General features: G+C 41.2%; 1 long non-coding RNA gene across 2 annotated transcripts in view; it reads right to left on the minus strand.

The window, feature by feature from the left end:
- The window catches only part of LOC144073456 (uncharacterized), a 50317-nt gene that overhangs the window by 20012 nt on the left and 17657 nt on the right, over nt 1–12648 (minus strand). For both annotated transcript variants that reach the window (XR_013300082.1, XR_013300083.1), the window contains exon 3: nt 5817–5955. This is a non-coding gene — a long non-coding RNA (uncharacterized LOC144073456). The remainder of the gene's footprint in view (nt 1–5816; nt 5956–12648) is intronic.

A 12648-nucleotide genomic window follows, 5' to 3' on the forward strand; every position in this document is an offset into this window, starting at 1 on the left:
GCAAAACTATTAATTGGACAGATCAGTGATTCTCAATGTGTGGTATCCAAACAATCAGTGCCCCATTACAATTTTAGTAGTCTATGACTTTCAAGTTTAATAGCATTTCATGTTCATTATGCATTTAGATACAGTGTGGCGTGCATTTCAACTTTTTTGCCATCATTGGCAGCCAATTAGCTAAATAAATCAAAACTATACATGGGTGGGGCGGCATGTCTGAAAAATAACGAATAGAGTAGCTTTAAGTACACAAAAAAAATCACGAAAAGAGGATACAGGAAGTGTCTTTACGTTTTGGGGATGTTTGATTTTTTGGGAGATTTTGTAACTTGAATATCTTTTGTATCCTGAGACAAAATGTTCTCTTCGAGGTATCTCGTAAGCTGAATAGCACGTGTGTCGAGACGTTCGTCAGTGGAGCAACTGTATTTAGAAATGCACACACAAAAAATTATTTGCAAAAAAAAGAGTCACCATCGCAACAGGGGAAGCTTACTGCCACCTAATGACTTAGCGTTTAATTGTTTAGCTTGTCACGATAAGTTGCTGGGATAAATTGATTCACATTGAATGCACTTCAAAAGGGTACTTTAACATTCCTAATATCATCATGCATTAAACTTAAAGCGTGTCTAAATACTGGTGCATTAACCAACAACATTATTTTAGTCATTACCAATATTTTTAATGGTTGGCAGCTGTGGCATAAATCTTACATTGGATGCTGGTCTAACACATGTGTTAAGCACTGTATATTTTTTTGATCAATTATCCTCACGCCAGTTAAGTTTTTGCAGTGGTCTACCTATTAGTGTCTATAATTAAATGATAAGGAGAAAGGTGGGAGGATGGAACAGGAGGCAGACAGAGAATGGGGGCGGCTGGAAAGCGCGATTTAATTTGGTTATGATCTCATTTGCTTTGATTAAAAATGTATGCAAATCCCCCAAGGCATTAGAGATCAGTGAGGAGCGGCGACACCTCTTTCTCTCTCTTTTGCTTACTGTCTTAACTTTCACTTCTCCTCAAACGGTCCACTAAAAGTGTCCCCCTTAGCCATGTGCATGCTGTTTGCAGCCGTTTTATTTTGTTATTGCATCTCTCGGCATTTCGGCTCCTGACCTCAAGTCCTTGGCCGGACTCTGCCGGGCCACCCCAGAGGTCCAACTTTCCCAGTCAGGCCAACAATCTGAAGGTCATCCATGGCCCATTTATTTATTTATTTATTTTTTCACTTACTCCTCAACCATCTAGAATGTGCTAGTGTGTGCTCCCGGGCAAGCACAACCTTCAGCCGGTAACTCTTTCCTGAGTCTTGTGTGTGTGTGTGTTTGGCATTCTATTCGTCTGTGTGTGGATGAGGAGTGCTAACTGCATCGATTTGCATGCTGACCCACACAGTTGTCGCTCCTGATTTTCTCACACCGCCGTCATCTCTGTTAAGTCAAAAGAACTCTCTTCGCCTCATTCTCTGTATTTCTCTTTCACTGTCTAAATTATTAAAGGTTTGAACTAAAAAAAAGAAAATATAAAAATAGAGTCGGGATAGTAACCCTTCTGATTCACAATTACGGGCATGGTAATGTTTTTTAAATCACCAATAATAATCACTTTATAAAGGGTTAAAGGTGTTACCTGTAAAAAATAAATAACCCAACATAACGTTGGCATTTGAACAATATCCCACATTTTTTCGAATCATTTCAGTTTTAAGGCCTTAGATCATGCAGGCCAGAAATATGTCTTGCACTGTTGCAACATATGCAGCATTTTAACATAACAAAAATACTTTAGTGCTTGAAAGTACGCAAGCCATTGGCATAGAATACTTGGCCCTCCGCGTTGGCACGAATGATATGTAAAGAACCTCTTCAAAATAACTGGAAAGAAAAGGAATTCAAAACTCAAATGAAAATGTGGATTTTTGCTGAGTAACAAAATGACACGACCAAAATCCTATCATAAGATCAAGTCATGTCAATTCTTGAATCTTTGTTCTCACCAAGCAAGTCATAAGTCATGTCACAAACATCCCCCATGCAAAGTTGACATTGTTACATACTTCGTTAGGATAGGACTCATAATGACATTTGTCATAAGCCTTCATTTATTTTCATAACAGATGTAATGTCACGATTATCTGGTGTCGTGTCGTGTCATGTCATAATAATCACTGTCATAAGAAGCATTGCAAATGTTACCAAATATCCTTGTATGACTTTCCGTGCACATTCAAAAACTGGCAGCAGTGTTGGTGTATGATTGACACCTGAGCCAATGACTGATCGGAGACACAACCAGGTGACTGACATTAACTTTAGCTAATCAAAATCCTTCATTCAAATCCCAAAGGGGCAATTATTCCATCATCATAAGCGCAAGTAACCGACAAGAAGAGACTGTGTGAAAAGAGGTGTTTGAAGGCGAGCTCATTAGAATGCACAGGTGTATTCTAGTACAGAGCGGTGTGCTGGTTTGCATGTCGGATGGTCATTAGCATGTCAATCAAGCTCATTTTGTCCCTTGGTCATTCATCCTGTGAGCCAGTTAGTGAGCCAGCCAGTCAATCGGGGCTCATATGTGCTTTTCTTACGTAAGCAAGGCGACAGATGCTGAATCATCAGCTGTCCGCTGGAATGCCCTCTCTACCCACAGGGCTGCACCGCACACACACCGACTACTGGCACGCATGCGTGCACAGCGAACATGTCATGCACTATTTCCCATCCTGAGAGCGAGGGAGTGCAATTGAGAGACAAAAGGAAGCGGGTAAGGCGGCGGTGGCTGCGGCCCAGCAGATAGACGACCGCAGTTGAAGAAAAAGAAGCCAGAAGAAGCCAGACAGAAGAAAGTCGAGCAAGATCTTCCCGCAGCTGTCTGTCAGGGTTTGATGTGCTTTAAAAGCTTTTTCATGTTACGCAACTTTGAAGACGGTGTGTTTGATGTTTACACCCCCCACCCCACCCCATCAACACCACCACCACCCTCCCCTCCCTCACTCATGGCTACTTTGTTGGCTTTTGGCGAAATCACGCTGCCGTCTCAATGCAACTTATCTGATTAGGCTTCTTTTGTCACCATCTTTTTTTAAATTCCATGATAGCTTTTTCACAGCAAAAGGTGGCAAAAGCACTCCCCGTATCTACACTACTTTTCCTTGACAGTTTGTTATCACCTGGTATCAATATTTAATAGAGTCAGCATTCTATTGTTAGTATAAGTACTACCTTAGTGTTATTTCATTATTTCTACATGTGATTTCTCTAAGTTCAAAGATTGCCCTGAAAGGCAGAGAGATGAATTAGTAATAGTCAAATACAATAGATGAAGTTCCTAATTTATTCAATTCCTAGTGGTGGAAAAAAAAATATAAAAATATTTAGAAATTCAAGGTAGCACCAAGTACAGGCATCTCTTTCACAAATGTCATAGACCACCACTAATAAAGTATTTAGACTCCCCACCACTGCCTCGCCATCATGTGACCCATAATTTGACACATTCGTGCATACCTTGAAAAAGAAAATCACGACTGAAATATTGACAAAATAAAAATCTTCTTATTTTGCCATTTATTTCTCACCGCCGCCTCCAATCTTGTCCCCCGCCTCCCCTCGGCATGGGTGATTCATTTGTCTCCGACACGATATACTTTACAAGCACCAATTCGGGGCTCACCGGCATCCATATTGCCGCGATGCTTATTTTTTGAGCGGCAAAGATTTCATATGAATGCGTTCTCCGTGCGCTCTCCTTCTAGCATTATGCCCTTCGCCGTTGCCCCCCGTCCCCACGCCACCCTTCCTCATTTATTTATTCTCTTTCCTCCCCTACTTCCCCAATACCCACCCACCATCCTCTCTCCTCTCCATCCTTTTCTCTTTTGCTCTCTCATCAGACGGATGTAAGAATAGAACAGGGGAAGCCCTCTCACCTCTCCCTGCACGCTGGCTAATTAGCATATTCATGAGCCAGAACCATAAATTATACATGAGCTCCGGAGGGGGGGAAACAGAAGAATGAGCCGCTGAAACAGACACACATTCTCTCACACGAGCTGCCATATGCACACGCACACATCCTTACGTTCCTCTTTCAATCACACAACACAGACGGTGCCTACCAGACAGGTAATTGGTGAGAAAGACTGTGTGTGCGTATGGGGGGTGGGGGGGATCTAGGGAGAAGCGAGACAGAGAGAGAGGATGTACTGAAAATGCAGTAACACACAAATCCACTTTTTGAAGCCTAAGGTGAGGTTAATGCAATTTAGGGTCAAGGCTAAAAGGAAGCATAGGAAAAAGAGCAGTTGTTCTTGAGCTGTCTCTACAGTAAAACAATGCATTACAGCAAAAGATATTCACTTTAAGTATATGCAAGTTACGCAAGCAATCTGTAGGGACAGGGGTGCAATAAGACTCCATCGTACAATTAACGATGGATCCAATGCTAATACTGATTGTCTCATTATACTTGGAATTGGTCAGTTTCCTATATCACGAGCTGTTCAATTGAAGAGTTAGGGAAAACAAAACACTCTCCATAGGTGACTTATGTGCGGGAGCCTACCCCAATTGACTTCATGGTCAAACTGTTCATTTGGTTGAACTGGAAACAAACAAATTGCAGGTCACGGTAACTTCCTCATTGGAAATAAATGCAATTTAAGCAAGAGAATATCTAGGGAATCAACACTTGTAGGTCCCTTCAGACGACGCAGGCCCTTCCAGACTACCAACTAAGCAGGGGTAGGAGTGGGATCTCCTGGCAGAGATATTTTAACTCTCTGCGCATTGTCTTATTAGTGTTTTAGATCATGGGTGTCCAAAGTGGTCCTCAAGGCCTGCAGTGGTTGCAGTGGGTTTCATTTTAACTGGTGAAGAAGATACATTTTCACCAATATAGTGTCTTAATAGTTGAATCAGCAACCTACCTAGGCTCTGTATGGGAGCTTCTGCACACTTCTCCACAACACTAATTGTGTAAGTGTTCGCTCCCAAACCAGCGTGGGTGGTTAGAATTAATATCAGATTACGAAAGTAAACTGGCAGAGTGTCTGTCTCTTATTATCGCTAATAAGACAAAGCCCTCACTACTCGCCCCTTCGCTCTGGCCCGCCTGGATGAATATAGTGAAGAAGACCTTTTAAGTGTGGCCAACACACACGCACAGAAATCTCTCATATTAAACACTGCCACTGCAATCTCAACATTCTTTCTTTATGTTTCGTGTATTATGTACTGTGTGCAATGGAAAGGAAACATGCAGATAATACACTGAAGTTGAAGTGTCACACTGAGATGCCATAACTAATTTGACATTATTGACATTATTCAGAAGAAATACAGATTTTCCAAAAAGTATTCTTTCTTTTCAGTACAACTAAGATGTCTGGAAAATGTTGTCATTTTCATTGAAGCAAGGTTCTTAAAGCAATATACCGTATTTGCTCACATATAATCCGGCCCTGCGTATAAGCCAGACCCTTAAAATGGCCTTTAAATCGTTGAATTTTACAATTTCTCGCGTATAAGTCGCCTCCTGATTCACAATTTTCAGCTCTACATTCATGGTATTAAGGGAGTACAAATGTGTTACTGTGAAGGGAAAATCTTAAGAAAAATCATCCCACGTGTTATTTCTGAGATACTGTATGACTCGAAAGCACATTATTAGAGTCAATATCATAAAGACGTTAGTAATTCATCCAGTAACGGTTGTTTTCTTACTACAAATTATACGCATTTTTAGACATCTAATCCTAGTAAAAATCACGTAAGAAATTAGACACTCTAGCTTTATAGTGTATGTACCTGTGCAATGTCTCTTGTCTTCCTCCATCTGAAACACAAACGAAGGCCGCTTCATTTTTTGGGTCCATTAAATCTTGTTTCTTCAATAGCCGTGGGTCCGACAGTGGGTAGCCAATGCATAACAAACAGGCAGGGCAACCTGAAATACGAGCATTTGATTAGCTGAAATAATACTAGCATTTGAAAATGTCAGAAAATATTTTGTGTACTTCTGGGAAATATTGGCTTTGTGTGTTTTTTTTTTCTTCGGAAAACCAACCTTCTTTTTGGTGTTTAAAAAAAAACCATCAAACAACCCTCCTTTTTAAATATAAACCTAATACAGAGCTGTTGTAGTTTGAGAGAGAAAGAATATGAATGTGTTTTTTGCTTGATTGATTTTGCCCTACGTATATGCTGATGCTCAAGTAAAGTGACTGAAGACCCTTTGAGCACAAATTGTCTACTAAATGTGATGTACCACAAAGAACAGTGTTGATAACCTCAAATGTAAATGCTTTTTAGAAACCACAATACATAAGGATTAATATTTCAAAATCCACAAATTAAAGCTGCTGTCTTTGCTCTCAAAATGCTTTGGGCATGTCTGCTGAATTAGTTGAAAACACACCCCTCTAGACTGCAAATTAAAGACGACTATTTTGACTTGGACAATGGACAATGCCTTTTGCTAGGTTTTAGCAAACTGTGCATTCTGCATGAATGCTCGATAAACAATGCTTTTTTTATATAGTTTTTGTGGGTCTTTATGAGACTTCTGGCCTTGGAAGCACTTTTTCATGCCCTTGTACATGCGTATGTGTGCATCTATGTGGCTGACGTCTGCTCAGGCCTCACTTCATTGAAGTCAGTCTGCTGTCTTTTATTTGGTCTTTAATGACCTATAAAGGGACAGTTACTTTTTAAATAAACCATAAAACACGGGTCATAAAAGGGGAGAGCATAGCTGGGCACAGGCCAAGTTAGGCGAAGCAAGCGTGTCCTCCACCGTCTCGGTGCACTTGGAGGTGCGCGTGCCTCTGCATAATGCAATTCGTGTGCCACACAAAACACGTTGTGCCGAGAAAACGCCGGCGCGTGGCAAAGTGCAGATGAACGTTGTGTTGGTGGTTGTGTGATAAATCTATACGAGTGTTGGTGACCTTGATTCACTCAATGAAGAGATTACGATCTTAATTGTTAAAAGGCAGTTAGGCTTCATCTTGTGCCAAGACTGAGATATAGGGCTGATTTTGAAAAGGAATTTTCCATCCGTTAAATTCCGATGACTTGTCAAATACGGAATCTGGATCTGGTTTGGATGAAACCTGCTTGCACATTATACCTACTCATGCAAAAAACACAACACTAGAGAGAATTTTAGCTTGTGATGCATTTTTGGCTCATTTCGTTACACCTTTATTATTTCTGGGAAATCAATTAAGACGAAACTCTTTCCAATGACACCCTGATTACATCGCAGATAAAACAACAAATACAATACAACACAATGTGGTCATACCTACAATTACATACAGAGTACAAGTGAGTTTTTAAAACTATGTAGAGAAGTAAGGTGATACAGTTTCAGTTGGGTTTTTTGTGAGGGGCTGTATTAGTAAGCAAATATGAAATAACTGATGATTAACTAGTTTGTCAAATATTTTAGCCACGCAAGGTAATTTAACAATGACTCAAAGCATCCAGTGGACTGCTATCTTTAAGGAATATATTCCAAAGTTACGATGAAATTGATGGTGCCATTGTGATTCTGGAGTGGTCTTTGGCGCCACTACGAAAAAAGTGAAAAGAAATACCTGATCCGAGTCATAGACTTTTAGGCAATCCCGCTAACACATAAAGACACACTGAACCGAAAAATAACCTCCTTGGTGGAGGTAATAAACATCTTTACGGCCCCTTGTATCTCAAAAGACTCTTTTATATTCCCACAACTGACAGCGAAAGCTTATGAAGACGTGGAGAAGCAGTGGCGGCAGGTTCAACCAAGCGCCCGTGACAGTAATATATGAGCCTTAATAGGTGCATGCTGGTGATATCTGCAGGAGGTGTAATTTCAGTAATACTTGTGACAGAGAGGCGGGGGAAAAACGGCGTTGAAGAAACCGTAAAGCGGCTGTCTCAAGTTAGAAGAGAGGTATTTGCAGCGTGCATATTTACAGCTTCGTTAAGAGCAAGTGTGTGGGTGCGAGTCAGCGCTCCCTGTCGCCCTCCTCCGCCGCCTCACCATATGTGATGAGCTCAAGAAGAGGCAAAAAAAAGAAAGAATAATAATAATTGCCGTTTTAAGCAAGAGTGCAACGACGTGAATGCGGTGTCGCTCAAGCGCGGCTTCAAACGGGGCTCGGCAAGGAACAGAGAGCAAATCTTAGCACGCCGCGTTTAGGACATCAAACAGGCCGCAATCAAGCACTTCGCAGGGGGGAGGAGGGGAACTTGGCGGCGGCGGTGGGAGGCTCATTTCCTTTGACGCTTATGCACTTCTTCTCCCATAAGAAGTTTAACTAGCGCATCCAAAGATGCACAGGAATGTGAGGTGAGGATGGCCGATGTGTGTGAGATTTTGGCGGGGGGATTGCAAAGTTGCAATCTGACAAGAGTGACATTTACAATTTGTTGGTGGAATTGTAGCTGTTCTACCCTCAGCCTTCAAATAATCATATTTAAATTCAAATATAAGGACAATTTACAGTCCTCAGTGAAGCAAACACGCATGTTTTGGGCATGTGAGAACATATCCGAGTACCCCGAGACAAACTCAGCATTTATATACGAGACATTTATTAAACAAAATTATTAAATTGTTAAATCCTACTCATTTTTTTAGCATTCATTCATTATCCTCAGAAGGCAGAAAGTAGAAATTGGAGAAAAAAGGCAGACATGCAAAGAAGCGATAAAGTCCACGTCTACTAATAATCAGAAGGATCCACCAAAGGTTCAATTGTAAGCTGTCTGTAAAAGTGATTATCTTGAGTGATTATCTAGTGGTGGGTAGTGTGTTATAGGGAGGTTTTCTCTACCCAATCTGTTAAGAAAATGGCAGACACCTGGCACCTGCTTTAAACTGCAAAAAGAAAAAAAAACATGCATATCCAAAGCTAACAACATTAATTTATGCAAATCTGTGCATCCAACAAAAGTCAGCGCAGCACCGCTTATTTTTGCCTTTGATGTAGTGTTTACCCAGTGGCTAGTTTAAGCGTATCTGGACTTGGGTGTTACTTGAAAAGTGGCATGGGATCTTCAGCCAGGCTAGTTGTCTAGTCAAAATTGCTTGGTCATGTACACATATTCAGGATGAAATAACTACTAGGCTGAGTGGACAGTACAGTACTTCTGAGCAATGTTCCCTCTAATTTTTTGTTTGTCTGGGCAGAAAAAACAACCTCCCTGAGCACACTGAGTACCGGTGTGAGCAACATCATCATTGCTCGCTATGGGTACACACCAGTATCACACCTGCCATAAGCAGAAGCAGGTCTACTACACATAAATGATTTAGTAATAATAAAATGTAATGATTAATATCTATGAATGGTCGGCCCGGCGGATGAGTGGTTCGAGCGTCGTCCTCACAGCTAAAAAAAAATAAAATAAAATTGGGATTTTATTTGGTGCGCTCCATATGATTTGCTGTGCGCAGAGAAGACGAGAGCTATTTTGTTGATTTGTTTCTGTTTCTTAAAGCATACAAAAGAGTGAAGCATTCTTCCAAAACTTCCTTTGAGTTCATGAAACTCGCAGTGACACGGCAATAAGCCCCAATGAAGTCTTCTCAGATCCCTGGCGCACTCCACTCATTCTAATCTTGACTTGTTCCTTTTGCATTACAAAGATGACCTCCATCTGCATGTCATCTTCCCTCGCCTCTACCCTTCCTCTTGCCATGCCGCCATATTTCACCTGTGATCTCAGACCAACATCCCCACACCCTCTTATCGCTCCCCCTACCACAAGCACTCCATCTTTCTTTTCATCACCCTTCTTTCCTGCGCTCCTTTTGTCCTTGATTACCTGGTGGGGAGCTCCTGGCTGTGTCTCCTCTTGCCACTGCCGCTAATGGACTATTTGCATGCAAATGGCAGTGCCTGGAGAGATTAGACAGGCTGGTGGAGGAGGAAGCAAGGAAGGAAGAGAAGGGAAAGCAGGAGGAAGGCCAAAGGAGGCAGATTTCATTGAAGAGACTGGAAAGAAAGCTTAAAACGTCGGATCAAAGGCAAGGACGCGTACACTTTCTGCCTCAGCTTCCTCTGAAGGTCTGCATGATTGTCTTGGTGAAGATGCTATTATTGACAGTTATCTCATTGTGTGCGTTTGCATGTGTGTGTGTGTGTTTCTATGCGGTGGCAAGGCGAGGCTCAAAGACTGCGGGGGGAAAAAGTTTGAATGTCAGAGCTTCTGTATTTGCATGTTTATGTGCGCCTAACTAGCTTAGCTCTGAACTCGGGGAAGATAGGGCAGTGCAGCATCTCCATTTCTGAAAAATTAAAGCAGGAGACCAAAAGGTTTTTTGTCTGGAGAGAGAAGCTTGTGCAGGCCCCTCTGCCGCCTCCCTCCATCCCTTCTTTTCCTCCTCCTTCCTCCCACTCCTCCAAATAAATAAGAATTTTTGATTACAGTAATCAGGCCCATTAATAATGCAGACGTTGTGATGATGCAGAGGAGATGAAAGATGGTTCTTCTCAACCTTTCTGTGTTAGGAGCAAGGGGAGATGGCTGCTAGCGAGGGCGTGCACGCGGCACATGAACGCGCCTCAACATCGGAGACCGAAAACAGTTAACAAGTCTCAGAGTTACAGTACCCAATTATATAGATAATATTAGTGTTAGTTCACCATATCTGATGCCGCGGTATCTTGATTTAAGAGTGCCCAGACTACATGATGAGGCATTACTTCAGGTATAGGTAAGCTGTCGCTAATTGACAATGGAGAACACTACAGCATCTGCTCAACATTGGATTGGATTGGATTGGATAACTTTATTCATCCCGTATTCGGGAAATTTCGTTGTTCCAGTGGCAAGAGGGTGAGGATGCAGGAATAGGAAAGGCATTTTAGACATAAATAGATAGGTAATAAGTAGGTCAAGAAATAAATACATGAATAAATATATAATTAAATAAGCGTGTTGCTTAGGACATATATACATACATACATACACATAAATGTACATGCATGCATACGGTAGGTCTTAACACACAGCCATTTTTTTGTTAAAGAGCCTGACAGCTGATGGGAGGAAGGATCTGCCTTTCGCCTGAAGTCAACTGGAATAGGCTCCAACAACACCCGCAACCTTTACGAGGATGCGCAGTATGGATGATGAATGGATTATTTGAATGAGTAATTTATTGAAATTATTTCACAAACGCCCAACTTATGTCTGAGACATGGTCGGGAGCCCGTGGACCTCAGTTTCAGGACGTCATAAAGTTTATTTTGTGACCAAGCTTGTAACTCATTTGTTCTTATCTAAAATTGTGAGACAACATACAAGTCGATACACAACTTATTGATAATTTTGAGAGCGAGCGAATCCGGCGTTGAATAACATGTACACACGCCAATAATACGCAACTTATTGATAATTTTGATATTAGATATTTAGATATTAATGCTCTTACATTGTCAATGCAATGACAAACTCTCTCTCTCTCTCATGATTATGATTTTGAGAGCGAGAGATTACCTGGTTGATCGCTTTCAACAGTAAACTCTCTCTCTCAAAATTGACCGTTCGACGAAATGTCCGGCGGCGAATCCTTCGACCAAACGTCCGTTCGACGAACTGTCCGTCGACCAAAGGTCCGTCGACCAAACGTCCGGTCACGACCATTCACAGTCATACTGCCACCGAGCGGGAATTGATCCTACACTTGCCCGCACTGAAGTCAGGCGAGTGAACCACTACACCATCAGGTGGCTAAACAAATTATTTTGTCAGAATTTTTTTTAAAGTGAATATCTACATTCCATATTGGGACTAAATGTATACACGTACACAATAACATTAGAGTTTGAACATTAGGAGTGCAGCAATAACTTGATAAAATGAATTATAAAAAGGACTGCCAATTGTTTTTATAAGTGATTGGTTGTGACTCATGATAATCAGTTACACACTTCAGGCGATGCACTCTAAAAATATAAAATGCCACAGAATAAAAGCACAGTGTCTCACAAATACAGTCCTAGCGACGGGGCACAACCATTTTTTTAACATGACTGAAGAAAAAAAGCCATTTGAAGTGAGCATTTCACTCTAACAAATGCCAGACAATGTGTTATATGCAAGCTCGATCTGGTTCCAGGTTAACACTGCAAATGAAGAATGTGTTCTCAATGGATAAGGAACGGTTTATTAAAAATTGGCTTTGATGAAGAGGAAGCAATTTTCACTGTGGATTAACTCACTACAGACTGGGTGCATGAACAGTAATTTGTAAGCAATAGATAGCGATCACTCTTTCAAACAAAAGGCAAAAAATATTGCTTTAAGCTGTTAAAGAAGATAAATGGAGCAACACTTCTATAGCACCTTTCCACCTTCAAGGCTCTAAAAGCACTTTGACACTACATCCCATTTACCTACTGATGTGCAGCATGACAAACAAGATGGGGTTCAGTGTTTTGCTTAGATATTTAGAATCAAACCTCTGAATTGGGGAACTCTAGGATTCACACATTACTCGACCAAGCTTATCCCCACAAATTACAACAATAAATTCGTAAGTCTCCTCACTGGCTGTGATTGACGGCGATAGATTGACCAGAGTTGCTCTAAAAATGAACAGTTTTACACAGACCACACAGTAACTATGACAAAT

This window comes from Stigmatopora argus, chromosome 4 (genome assembly GCF_051989625.1).
Source record: "Stigmatopora argus isolate UIUO_Sarg chromosome 4, RoL_Sarg_1.0, whole genome shotgun sequence".
Taxonomy (NCBI): domain Eukaryota; kingdom Metazoa; phylum Chordata; class Actinopteri; order Syngnathiformes; family Syngnathidae; genus Stigmatopora; species Stigmatopora argus.